This window comes from Euprymna scolopes, chromosome 10 (genome assembly GCF_053919585.1).
Source record: "Euprymna scolopes isolate OS-2025 chromosome 10, ASM5391958v1, whole genome shotgun sequence".
Lineage (NCBI taxonomy): Eukaryota > Metazoa > Mollusca > Cephalopoda > Sepiida > Sepiolidae > Euprymna > Euprymna scolopes.
The window spans coordinates 3705496-3721073 of NC_136491.1; positions in this window are offsets into that span (position 1 = coordinate 3705496).

Here is a 15578-nt window from a genome sequence, read left to right on the forward strand (position 1 = left end):
ATTTTTGGATAACTCTTTAGCTAATTCTACAAATTATACAAATTATTTTGGACAACTCTTTAGTTAATTCTACAAACAGTTTCTAAAAAAATCCAATCAGATATGTTAAGCATAGCAATTACTTGTTTATAACTATGTTTTCTCAAACAATTGTTTAATATTAAGAACCTGAAATATTTGTTGAGCGAGATATTTTTTAAATTTAAATGATACCATATCGTCAATATGTGGTGAAGAATTGCTATGCGCGAATATATCAATTTCCGGGTTTTATTCCATGTTTTCGGTCTTTTACCATGCACTTCTAATAGCAGTTTAGTTGGTTTGTCATACTTTCTTATAAAGTATTAGTCGATCTGTGAGAAGACCATTTTAAATACTAAATTTGTAGATTGAACTTTAGACTACTTGTCACACTTCAAATAGCATTATAACTCGATCTATAACACCAACACCTGAAATAAGACTTTAATTAATGTGTCAAATTCTATAATTGAAATCCTTTTTTGGTTGATCATATTTGATTGGAGAATTTTTGTAATTGAATTTGATTAGGTTAATCACTTTCAAACTGAAATATCACTTTATTTGTTATATGTAAAATTCACACTGAAATGTAACTTCCATTTGTGGCTAACTTTTAAATGGTTCGTCTGTCAAAGTTTGAAATAACTCGCCTGTCGAACTACCATTAAATTAGTAGTTTTGGTCGTCTTTCAATCTAAAAATCGGAAAAACATTTTATAATATATTTTATTCATTGCGGGCTATTATCCTTATCTTTTTCTTAGTTGTTTCACGATGTTTCGGCCAACTATTCCTCTGGCCTTCATCAGGTGGTAACCGCGACAGGACAGGAACGCTGAATCACCTGACTACATTCTTCCCAAGAAATAGATGAGGATAATAGTCCGCAATGAATAAGAATTAATAAATAATACTCATCTCAATAATGAATTCCAATTTAATAACATTTTATACTGAAATAGAAAACAACATAACTGTTAGTCCTGCTTCAGTTTAAAATTGGGAAATAATATGGCGATCTGCAAAACGATAGATTCATCTAAAAAATGCCCGTTTTTGGTTTCTTTTAATTTATCATTTTTGAAGTACTTCAAAAGAATCTATCGTCGTATTATCTTTAATGGAAACAGAAAACATACAAAATGCTATAAATATGTTCGTTCTTTTCTCATGAAAAGTCAAAGAAATATTGTTGTCTAAACATTGTCTTCCTATTTTTTTTATCAATTACGTTTTAAGTAAAATACTTAAATCCCAAACTGATAAAAAAAGTGCATTCCATTAGAACGCGAAGACAAAGTGCACATATTATTCTTCAGTATTGTCGTGTCGACTCTTGTATAATCTTATATTTGTCTTGAAATACATTTTGGCCATTTATACTTGATATTTTAATTAGGAAAAACTGCATAGAACGTGCATATTCCAAGCTTAAGAAGACGGACATATGACACATTCATATTAATAAGGTATATTCGTATTACATAAAATAAACACTTTGATATATTATCTCTCTTTATAGACATTAGTTTATCATTTTTTACCCCTCGTGTAAACTGTTTAAAAATGAATAAATATATTTAAAAAAATAAATGTTTGCATTTATTAAAATGTTTATGAATCAGTCACTGCAAAATCCTACTTTGAAAAATAAAGCAACTGGTAAAATTATAAAAGATCAAAACAACGAACTTGTTCTGTATTTGTATAAAAGCCTTTCCATCCTCTATCTAATGCCGGTACCTATCCGTTATATAACTCGTTTCACAAATACAAAACTATTTTGACGTTACTTGGTTATACGCATTCATTTCATCGACCGATCTCTAATTTGCAACGTATAACAGCTGGACAAAGAAAAGACAATTCTGCCTTGACGTCCTGTCATCCGTGTTAAGATCACACATATATTATTCCTTCATGTCACTTATATATATATGAGTTATCATTCATGTATTATGCAGACATTTTGATCTGCATAAAAACGCATAAGATATGTCTTTTCTGTTATTTCTATTCAAAGCATAAGAATGAATTCGATTTTCTGATCAACTATGACAAAACATTATATTCAGACGCACAAAACAACTTGATGAGTGTGTTCTCTTACTAATCTTTCTATGTGAAAATAAAAGTATATGATTTCACGATTTTCCCATATGCTTTGTTTGCTCTGTCTTTCGTTTCCCCCTCTACCTCTATCCATACATATATGCTATTTGAGAAGGAAAAACGAGAATTAATAAAAAAGTAATCAGCGTTTCGTCGCTATTTAAGGGACATCCTCAGGATTTTGAAGGAAAAATGTAGAAGAAAAACGATTACAGATCACATACGAGTGAAAAAGGAAAACATCTTCTTATTCTGGGCGAAACTATAATTGTGCGTGTGGAGAGGTTGGATTATTCTATACATGTATATACATATTACAGCGTTGTTCATCTACATATGTACACCCACATTTACTTTTTTATCTTATTTATTTTGTTTAAATTATATGAGAAGAGACGGTTAATGACATATAGACTGATTACCCAGGATCTGTATTCATATTTTACTCTCTAATTATTATACTTCCTCTAATAGGGGGTACATTGTAGTTTTCCTTCTGAAATAACATAACGTCAACCATCGCTTGTATTTGCATTTTATTTTTTACTTATATACACATATACGTTTGTATGCATGCGCATTTATGTTTTATATGTAATTTTACTACTTAGGACACATCAATAAGTAGCACAATTTTATTTAGATAACGCAATAGTGCAATAGTAGAGCTATAAAAATGCAGCACGTTTCAAAGACAAAACAAAAAAATGCCGGCCGTTTTTTGCTGAAAAGTGTTTTTTTATGATATAATGTCTATAATGTATGGTTTGCACTACTCATATGTTGCATACAAATGATTACTGGCCGTGTAAATAACAGAATACTGCTCGTATGATGTGAACCATAAATAATTGGGTTTTGCTTTACACTGAAGAAATAGCCTGTTGTGCAAAACTAGAATAAATGAACCATTATATAGTGACATGCGAACATCGGACAGTCTGCGAAGATAATACCCAGAAAGTGTAAGAATAATAGAAATAATAATAATAATAATAATAATAATAATAATAATAATAATAATAATAATATATATATATATATATATATATATATATATATATATATACATATATATATATAATCTTGTGTACGTTTGGCATGTGCTTGTCTTCGGTTGGAAGAATCAGCTCTCAAGATGATTGTTTAAGAGTCCTCCACAGCAATAGTAGCAGAGCAGAACCAGATACGTTACATTCGTCATACATACAGAGATGTTCCGACATACACGTCTCATAGTTATTTAACTATAGAGCCTGATAACTGATAACAAATGATAAATAAGTTGATAAGAATGTTAAGTAAGTAAATAAAAGAAATACACAATTAAATAAGATAAGGAACAGATTCTTCACGGTAATAATATAACTCCCTACATATATATCTATCTATATATCTATAAAAACAGAGATGTGTGTGCCACAGACGATTTCTGATTGGTTAATCCAATAATCACATCTCCTAAAAAACAATGGTTTCTACGCTCTTACCTTTACCATAAAATATTATGGCTTTATTTATTGTCCATCTTGGAAGGGTTTAATTTTTTAATAACTTGTTATTCACAAATTAAAAAAATACGAAACTAAACTACACGAAATCAAACGCTCCGACAAACTTAATAGTAGTACTAGCAAGCACACGCGCACACACGCACACACACACGTTCACTACCGTCACGTTGTTATGGCAACCAAACAATGTTTACAAAATGTCTACGCACGTTCGTAGACATTTTGTAAACATTGTTTTTAAAAAATAAAAAATAATACTTCTATTATGTTTTAAACGACTGTAATAGTTTATTTTGGAAGTATATTTCATAAAGAAAATTGACAACCCACTTTAAAAACAGAAATTACGAGTTTTATATATTTTATTCGCAGTTTTTTGTTGACTCTTCTGGCGGCCATGTTGTAAGCCCTAACGGTATTTTTGGAGATTACCCAAATAAATGTTATCAAAGGCAAGATAAGTTACTTTTCCACCAAACTGGATATATTTTTCGTGTTTTTATTCAATGTAGCATATTTATTCAGCTCGAAAAACGGGTTTGTATTACTGTACACATAAATTCGAAAAAGTTGTCAAAAACCAAATATATAACAAATACATGTTATCAAAGGCAAGATAAGTTACTTTTCTACCAAACTGGATATATTTTTCGTGTTTTTATTCAATGTAACATGTTTATTCAGCTCGAAAACCATACGGTGTTTACCGATGTATTGGAAAATTCAAGATGGCGCCTCACTCCCTCTTTAACACGGTAAGTTTGGGAAAAGGTGTTATAAATAAAAAACTAGAAAAAATACTATTAAAAACCCGCCGAATATATGTCAACCTATGTCACGGTAACATATTGAGCGAGTTTTTAACAGTATTTTATTCAGTTTTTTATTTATAACACCTTTTCCCAAACTTACCGTGTTCAAGAGGGACTAAGACGCCATCTTGAATTTTCCAATACATCGGTAAACACTGTATGGTTTTCGAGCTGAATAAACATGTTACATTGAATAAAAATACGAAAAATATATCCAGTTTGGTAGAAAAGTAACTTATCTTGCCTTTGATAACATTTATTTGTTATATATTTGTTTTTGGCAACTTTTTCGAATCTATGTGTACAGTAATACAAACCCATTAAAAATATTGTTTTTGATTTTGAAAAAATATTGTGGTTCATTTGTATTTAAAAATATTGTGGTTCATTTTGATTAAAAAAAAATCATTTTGATTAAAAAAATTGTTTAATTTTAATATTTGTTTATTGTCTTAACTCATATCAAATGTTTTGCTTGTGTTCTGCTTCAAATATTCATATTCTTACATGCATAATTTTCATTTAATTTTATTAAATAAACTTCAATTTTACTACAAATCAAATCGTGTTCCTTCACTTTTTAAAATGTAATTTATAAGTAATTAAAGAACGCATTCTAATCTTTAAAATCTATAATACAACGAAATATTTAATTGCTTATAATACTTAAACAAACAACTTGTGTTTTTTTTATTATTTTTTTATTATTAATATTAGATGAGTTTCAGTATAAATCATCGTGTTCTTTATTTCAATCCAATTTGGAAGTTTTGTAAATGTATATGATGTTTATAATGACCTATGATTGCGTATTTATATACATTATTTTCCCTATCCTTCTGTTCATCGTACATTTTTTACTCCCAAACTTAAACATGGTGGGTGCATAGAATTCATTTACCGATACAAAAGAAATGATAAGTAAATAAATCCATAAATAAATATTATAAATGGTTTATTTTAATACTTGCCAGGATGCGGAGGAAAATGAATGAAGGGGGAGGGGAATGAAATAAAAACATTTTGGAAACAGATTAAGTTTGAAAGAATTGCTTTGCACAGAAAGAAATTAATGAAAAAAGAATAAAATTAAATTTCTTTTCCTTCTTGATTTCTTTTAGTTTTTTATGAAAAAGGAAGTCAAAATTAAGACTATAAAAAACAATTTTTATTAAGAGCGAACCTCAGTCGTCAGGTCTGTAAAAAAAACGTGGAATAATCAAGAAATGTTTTCTAATACATTTTTTTTTTTTTACTTATGTGTTCATTTGTCTCTTTGAAGTTCGTTTGTTTAATATATCGGTTTGCAATATCACTTTGTCATTCTGTCAGACTCAAATTTTAAATCTACATATCTATAAAAGTGAAAGTGTGTGTGTGTGTGTGTGTCTGTGTACATTTCCCTACGAAATAACTCTGTCAATTTCTAGTCTACAGACTCGAAATTATACAGGGTACTGAGATTTGGAAAAATCTATGTGATCGGTTTTTAGCCAGAAATTTGGCGATTAAGGGGTCAAAGTTCAACGATTTGAGCTTTGAGAACTCTAGCAAACTTCTCCGACAATTTTGGGTCTACACCCTTGAAATTTTAGATATAGGTTCCGTGGACATGGATCTAACTTAATAACTTGATTTGAGGCCAAAAAAATAAATTTTCAGGGGTCATAATAGGGGTCAAAGTTTAAAAAATTACCCCTTTTTTTTGCTCAGCATACACCTCCAAACACCCGGGCAACGCCGGGCACCCATGCTAGTATATATATATATATATATATATATATATATATATATATATATATACATATATATATATATACATATACATACATATATATATATACACACACATATATATACATACACACACATATATATATACACACACATATATATACACACATATATATACATATATATATATGTGTGTGTGTGTGTGTGTGGTGTGTCTGTGTCTGTGTGTGTATATTACAGTATAACAATATATATACATAATTTAATAAAAGTCAATTATATATCAAATTTATTTCCAATTGAGACAATGAATTTTACTTGAGTAAAACGCATATTAACTTTCAAAGAGTACCTGTACGGTCTGAACATTTCAAAGACACATATGCATTTATTTTTTATATGATTTTAATTTTGAAGATAGATTGTGTATAATATAATAGATCCGCTTAAACTATATAATATACACTAGTTTTGTAAAATAAAAAACACATTTTTCTTTACTAAAATGAAACAACACATGCAAGGAGAATATTTAAATAAGAGAGATTACTTTGAATCAAAGAACTAAATCGCAAATCCAAACAGTTTTATATTAAGGTTAATTGATGTTCGAGTAATACGGCTGCGGAGCTATAAGAAATATAGTTCATCACATCATGAAAAGATTTTATTGATAAAAAGGAATGCTACTTGGAACAATATTAGAAGAAATAGGTCCATTAACTGTCATCCAAGCTTCAGCCTCTGTCCAATCGACGTAATGTAGCAGCACTCTGCCTGTTCTACAAGTACTTTAACGGTGAATGTTCCGACGAACTACAAGCGCGTGTACCCCCTCTACGTAAATACGCCCGACAAACCCGAAAGCAGTAAAATCCCACCCCTTCACAGCAGAGATCCCTAGATGTCAGAGAAACTTCTACCCCAGTAGTTTCTTCCCCAGAACCGCTAGACTTTGGAATTCCCTTCCAGGTTCCTGCTCCTCCAACTGTACTGACATGCAGAAGTTACAGGTGTAACCTGAACCGACATCATGCTGCCCAACTCCCCACTGATTACTCCTGTAGCCTGTGTCCATAATAGTAGCCCCTACATCAAAGTGGCAATGTGCCTTTTTTGGGGGGAAAATGCAAAAAAACAAACTAAAAACAAACAAACGAATGCAATGATTACAACACATTTACTGAGTTACAAGAAAGGGATATTTTCAACAAAGGACTTGGAAATAAAAGTTGTTTTATTTATGTAGCGTTAAAGATTTAAAAAAACTTCAAATCTATAGATCTATAAAAGTGAAAGTGTCTGTCTGTCTGTTTGTCTCAGTGTGTGTACATTCCCCTACGCAATAACTCTGTTAATTTTTAGTCTACAGACTCGAAATTTGATATACAGGGAACTGAGATTTGGGATGTTATCGGTTTGCGGCCAGAAATTTGGCGATTAATGGGTCAAAGTTCAACAAATTGACCTTTGAGAACTCTACAAAATTCCTCCGACAGTTTTGGGTCTACACACTTGAAATTTTAGATATAGGTTCCTTGGACATGGATCTAACTTAATAACTTGATTTGAGCCCAAACCAATAAATTTTATGGGGCATAATAGGGGTCAAATTTTAAATAATTTACCGCTTTTTTTGCTCAACATACACCTCCAAATACCCGGGAAACGCCGGGCACCCATGCTAGTAGACTATATTCTTGAAACAGATTATAAATCTAAAAATATTATATTACCATGTTGTTAATCGGGATAAAATATATTTTAATGTTTCTCTAAAGGTATGCAAAGTATGAACGTAAGACATTTAAGGGAAATAATTCCAAAGTCAAATGCATGATTACAATTAAAAGAGAAATGAAACATAAAGAATTATGATTTGTTGTTGATGGTCCGGAAATAATTGTTATGATATATTTTATGTCAATCATTGTTTTTATGTGACTCTAGATATTTTCTAAACGTGTTGCATACTAGACAAAAAATTTAAGAACAAAAAAATAAACATTTGACAATATTAAAAAAAAACCCCAAAAAACAATAGACAATAGCAGTTTTTGCCTTCGGGTCAAGATCAAAGTGTAGTATCTGTTCTTCAGATATACACTTCAATTTCTTGTTCTCTGTCAGTGGAGGAGAAATCCTTCACGACTGAAACAATTTTTATTTTTGTTCCTTTTCTCCACATTAAAAAACGGTCATGGTGTCTAACTCTGTCCTGTGGGGAGGCATTGTAAATAGGAACAATAGATAATGGCATTAAACTCATTTACAGACGTTAGAAATGATGAAAGGATAATTTCGAAACACCAACAATGGTTAATGAACCGATCGAGGGAGATCAGAGGTGCATGCCAAAGGAAATAGAAATTTAGATATAGTAACGAAAATTGGAAAGTTAGAATAAGAGAGGGCCAATAAGCAGACATGTACGGATGGTGCAATAACATAATTACCTGCAGTGTATAGATTGGCTCAATCGAAGAAATAACTTGGTAATATTATTCAATCCGATTTGACATGCATTTGTTGAAGACGACAAACATAAACTTACATTAAAACTTGTAACAAGAAATTGTGTTGCTTTGCCCGCAAGCATGTTGATATAATTCTTTATTTAAGCGGCATTACGTCAAGTGCCAATCGGCGGCGAAGTAAAGAAGATAAATAAACTCTTAAGATCAGGTTATCCGTCCTGTTTAATGAACTTGTTTGCTGTACATCAAACTCGCTGTTGTACATATGTATGCGACACACACGCTTGGATATGTTGATATGCAGTGTGCTGGACAGACGTTCTATTCACCTACGATAACGAAGAGTGATTTTATACATACACGATACAAGTACACGTTGAATGCAAACTATTCCTAAGACAAAGAACCGCGATATTATCGATACATGAAAACACACGACATTTACGGTTATATAAAATGCCGTTGTATGTTTAGTAATTTCATTAATGGGTGATATAGCTATACTAGTAGGGAAACCTGATTTTATTCGGGATCGAATAATAATCAAGGAATGTTTCACACTCCCGCATTTTATTGTCATCGAAATTAGTGAAATAGCCCAATTTTCAATCAAATCGATTAATTGCTCTTGTTAGAGGACTCCTCGCCTTGCACTGGTAGAAGCTTCAGCTGCTTTCCCGCAGTAATTAGTCCATTGAAGGATTAATTTTATAAATTTAGTTTTATATATAATAGCTTGAATTTATATTTTAAAATACACATATCAAGTATCTTGTTTCAATTGTGTCTAAGCAGAAATATTGGTTTTGTACATGCCCCTGCCATATAAAAGAACATACTGTTCATTTTAAATCTCTGGCGTTTCGGCCTGTGTGATAATAAAACTGATGTTACGCTGTGTAAGGTGTAAAATTTGGTCAAATCCCCTGTTCCTTCTTTCGTACAATTAGTTCGATCATAGATTCTTGATACATTCCGATCCAAAAACTATATAAAGTATTGGCAGGCATATAATGTACATTCGCGCGAAATGTAAAAAAGATAGGCCCAGCCGTTTACGAGTTCACAGAGAACGAACTCACAGACACAACGACAATGTTCCTTTTATATAGAGAAGCAATATTAATACATATTTATTCGTTTTTTGTTTCGATATTTTAGTTAAATATAATTTTAATTCCATAATAAACTACTCAGCAAAGACGAGTTACATAATACATATAATCACCATTTATAGATGTGTTTAACTAACAGTATAATCATTACACAAAACAATATCCACCTAAAGAGATTACTCATGACAGCACTTTAGACAATTCGTTCGGATTACGATTAAGGAATGTCTCTTTGTGTAGTTATTAAAGTTATTAAATAGTTGTTAAATGAAGACATGTAACCAGTTTAGAGATATATATTTTGCTAGAAATGCTTGATTAAAAAGGACGACGATCTATTGGAGAAATACCCAGACTTTATAACAGTACCATTATTTAATTAAAATAATTCTTTATCAGCTATCGTCTTAGGATAACAATAGAAAGAGAAAGAATACATGAACCTTCCTACACGTAATTTTAAACCTATATAAAGGATCACATTGCCCTTACTATTAGTCCAATTTACCCCTACACTATGTTCATAAATTCAGCCATAGAGCATCGGTATACAGTACGGTGTAGAGGTACATCTGTAGACTTATTATATTTCATTTTTATCTTAACTGATACAACGGAATTGGCGGAAGATCCCAGAGGAGATAGAACGGCACATGAGCATAGCTCTGGGAAAGTGGAGAGAAAAAGGTCTAGAAGGCTTGCGTACTGAGCGGTAGTATCGGGCATACGGGTGTGCTCGCGAACAATCTGAGTGAGGTCATAGGCAATGGCAAAATCATGACAGAACCTCCCCCCATCGTCAGTCTTATTTGAGTTGGTCAGCCATTCAACATTGCGGACGTTGAAGTCACCGCAAATGTGCATGTAAGCCGCGGGATGAGCAGACATGATGTATACTCTTAAAGATAATAACTCTGCTGTTGTGGTGGGCGATAGAGGGCCAAATTAAATGCCGTCGTGTAAGCAAGTGCAACCCGGAAGCACATATAAGTTAAGTTAGGGTCTTCTCTGGATATATCTTTGCCAAACTGTAATGTAGGCACATATTCCATGCCCATGACGATCTTGGGGGTCAGCTTTAGAGGTTAAGTTAGAGTATCCATTAATTAAGAACTCATCAAGGGAGGTGGTCTGCCCTATTCCAGTTTCGCTTAGAAAAAATATGTCTGGTTTTGTCTCCTGTAATTAAGTTTAAACCTCTGGAAGGTTGGAACGTAGACCCCTGTCGTTTTTTTTTGTTTTTTGTTTTTTACACTGTGTTCACAACTTATCACGGCCCGGAAGCTACTCGGGGATAAGGGTTTTTGCAAGTACAGTACGTTAGTGTGGAGATTTAATGAAGTGTTTACTTTAGGGGGCGGTTCATCAGGGATTTGTTAACGTTGGTCTTGAAGACATCCAGGTTGTAGTCAGGTGGGAAGCAGGCAGACGGAACAGAGTTCCACAGGCGTGCAGTTCTAAGAAAGAAGCTTTGTTCATAGAATCTACGTTTTGATTTAGGCACATATATAGAGTGGGGGAAATTTTTTCACAGTGGATTCAGCTAGACGGGTGCTTTTCGTGAAAGATTGGCGAGGAGGACCAGTGATTCGAGTTCAGACGAGCACCTGACATGGAAATAACGATAAAACAAGAATACGCTCGCAACGTCTCTTCTGCGGGAGAGAGGTTGCAGGGTAGAGAAAAGGGCATCCCCGACTAAGCCACGAAGTCTATTTTGTACTCTGTCAAGGCAGGATAGGCTGTTTTAGCAGCTCCTGTCCAGATATGGCAGCAGTACTCCATCCTTGGACGTACTTGGCTTTTATAGAGATAGAGAATTGCATCAGTAGTGAGATATCTTCTGGAGCGGTAGAAGGATCCCACTATCTTTCCAGCGACCTTGGCAACATACTTGATGTCAGTGTTATATTTCAGATCAGGAGTTAAGGACACACCCAGACGCTTGTCAAAACCTGGGGCTTCTCCTAGACGAGAGCCATCCATTTCAATTGATGCCAGATGGTGATCAGAGCGTTGATGCAAAGATAGGAGTTTGGTTTTAGATGCATTAAAGGTAACCAGCTACGTCTTCCCCGACTGAACCACGTGCTCGAGATCAGAGGAGAGACAATCAGAAAGAACTTTGTCGTTTACAGCCTTTGATGTGTTGCCGTAGATGGTCGTGTCATCAGCATAGATGTCAATGAATGATTCAGGTATGTGTTTAGGGAGGTCATTGATGTAGATCAGGAAGAGAGTTGGGCCCAGGATTTACCCCTGAGGGACTCCAGCATTAATACTGAAGACCTCTGATTTTTGTCCATCGACCACTACTCTTATGAGCCTATCGGAGAGTAATGATTTAATGATTGAGAAAACATTTCCAGTTATACCGTAGCTGGAAATCTTGTGAAGTAGGCCCTTATGCCATATCTTGTCAAAGGCCTTTGATATGTCAAGAGCAATTGCCCTAGAAATTAAGCCTTTGTCAAGAGATTCACTAATCCTGTGAGATATAACCGTTAGCACATCTGCGGTAGATCTTGCAGAACGGAAACCATATTCTGTGTCACTAAGAAGGTTATTTCTGCTGAGGTGGTTGACTATTTCTCTATTTGATATGGATTCCAGCAACTTACTCTTTACACAACGGAGATTTATTGGTCTGTACTGAGAGGGAGATGACTTATCACATGTATTCCTAAATACAGGGCATACTGGTGAGGTTTTCCAGGGAATCGGAAAGAACTTATCCTTAAAACAACGCTTTAACAGTTTCGTAAGTATGGGAGCAAGTTCTTGTTGGAGAAGGAGACGTGGTATTAGGGGTCTACCCTGGAGGATGGGGTTCCAGGTTTTTTCGTGTCTTTTTTTTTAGATATTTCATGTTGAGGATTTTTGGATTTGTGGAACAGGCGAGCATACTTGGTTACAGAGAGGGAAAGTAAGAGAGAAAAGACGGGAAGATTTTTTTGTAGCACATGATATGGTAAAGCCGTAACAATTACCCACTAGTATGGTATCGAGAGGCGCCACCAGAGACTATTGCATGGTCCAGAATCCATTCACCAAATGACAATACAACAGCACCAGTACTTTGCATCTGCTGATAGGACAGTCTCCTTTGTGGTTAATCCAAAGTTAGGGTCCCTGAGTATCAGGAGGTTAACGTCAGCCCAGATGAAAACGTTTACCTCCAGCACCCTTACTAGTGGCATTACCGCAAGGATAGACATGGAAAAAGAAAATTTCTGGCATCTCAGACTACTGTTCATGAAGTACTACCGACGTGGGAAGCAGCTTTTTCTTCACCCTTTGTCAGAAACATCACTCATTGGAAATGAGGTCTGGGGAACAAAAAAGGAGAAGCGATAGTTACTGGAGCTGCCGATAACACACCCACTCTATTATCTACTCTCCATTAAAAAAAATGTAAGAGGGACTTAATAATATCTACTTAGTATAAGTTCTTTGCCAGATTAGGATCGTACTTAAAGATAGTTTCCCCTCCAATATTAATTCGTGGATTTTTTCTTTTTTTTAGATACCCCGAGCTAGAAATTTATGAAATCACCTTATCATTAGGTTCCATTAATGGGAATTGTGAAGTCGGCTTATGTTTTAGATTGGAGAATGTTATTTAAGGACTGGGTAGTACCAGGCATAATTGACAAAAAAGATTTAAAAACAAGAAAATTAGCAGAACAGGATAAGTAGAGTTAAGTTGTTTCTAGTTTTAAGTCAAAAATGCAATAAGAAAAAATAAATTCAAGTAAAATAAAATATAAAATAAAAATAAGCAAGCAAATTATGTATGTATATATATATATATATATATATATATATATATATATATATATATATATATATCTGTTTTGTCAAAGTAACTTAGCTCTGAAGACACCGACCCTGCTGGTACTTAAACGGTAGATGGGGGTGGCTATGGTCGCGAGTTAATGCTTTTCTTTCTTTGCTTTAGATACCTCGAGGTAGACACCTCTGGCATTACCTTATAATTAGGTTCTATTAATGGGAATTGTGAAGTCGGCTTATGTTTTTTAGATTGGAAAATCTTATTTAAGGATTGGTTTTGGGTAGTACCAGGAATAATTGACAAAACAGATTTAAAAACAAGAAAAATAGCCGTACAAGATAAGTAGAGTTAAGTTGTTTCTAGTTTTAGGTAAAAAATGCAATAAGAAAAATAAATTCAAATAAAATATACGATAAAAATAAGCAAGCAATATATATATATATATATATATATATATATATATATATATATATATATATATACGTCTAGGTCAAATAGAACTCCCGATATAAAAAATAAAATATATAAAGTCTCAATATCTATTTTCCTTTCCAAACAAAAACAGAATGAACCATTAAGGTCAACCGCCTCCTCTGTTTATTATCCTCAAGCGGAATCACTACACCTCGCCCCTAATGTTATGTTATTCTTATTCTCCTCAGCTTTTGTACTGTTGTAGCTCTGTTTGTAAAAACATATTCTTTCCATTTTCACTCGATGGCTCGATCTGTGTACAACTAAGATGCATTCTTGCAAGTATATTTATTTTCACTTGGATCATTTTTTCATACGCAAAAGAAACTCGGGAACTACCAGACTCGTCTCTCATGGGAAAACATATATTGATAAATGCGGAAACATTTCAACTCACCCTGGAATTAATTACTATACCTAATCTTCTTTCTTCCTAAAGGTAATATTATATATTCGTTCAAGGTCAAACTTCTTTATAATATATATATATATATATATATATATATATATATATATATATATATATATATATTCTTTTATAACAAATACGTGCGTTATAATTAAAATATGGAAGTGTAACTGAAATTAGATAATTGTATTTTATTATGTAATTTATTGACTGATTAATGTATTAATTATTATAAGTGGTGTTTTCTATAACGTGAAAGAGTGAACCCAAGTCTAAAATGATGTTTTTTTTTAACATGAGTTTATTTTTAATGGCGATAAAGTATTAAAGCATTTACATTGTTTAATTGTGTTTTAATTTGCGATAAATGAGTATTCAAGAAGTCTCCGTCGCGGCTTATCTGAAATAAATTTTAGTAATTTTCTTTCCTTGAAGTAAAAAGTATGATTTCGTTGCAAGGAATAAGAAAATAATGCATCATATCTATTTTATGTTCATTGTACCTTTTCGGTAATTGTTATGATTTAATTTGTTGTTAAGAGTTATCCCCCTTGGGATTGACATTCATAATAAAAGCGCCCTCTGTTTCATTTTCCCGCTCGATCCTTTCAAGAGCGTACGTGTATTTTACAGTTAATAAAACCTTTCTAAAAGGCAATTCTTTACTTACTGATACTATTCACTTCAATTTTATTAACTGTAAAAAAAATAAAAAATAAATAAAATAATGGATCGAATCTTACGTCCCGACAGATTCGAGGTGGAACCTACATGCCCTAATTCCGAAAAATCCTATAGGCATTGGAAATTAACCCTCCAGAATTATATCCGCTCACATAATAACGGATTAATCGAAAACACTTCAGATAATTTCTTTGCCTTGATCAATTGTATTTCAGCCTCTGTTTTCGATTTAATAAGCGATAAAACCGACTACGATAGTGCATTAAGAACATTGGACGCCGCTTATTTAAAACCTGTAAATATTGTTTATAATAGATATCGATTGATGACGACGAAGCAACAAACAACACAAAATATAGATGCCTTCATACTACAATTGGAAATGCTTGCCAAAACATGTAACTTCGAAGCGGTTTCTGCTGAA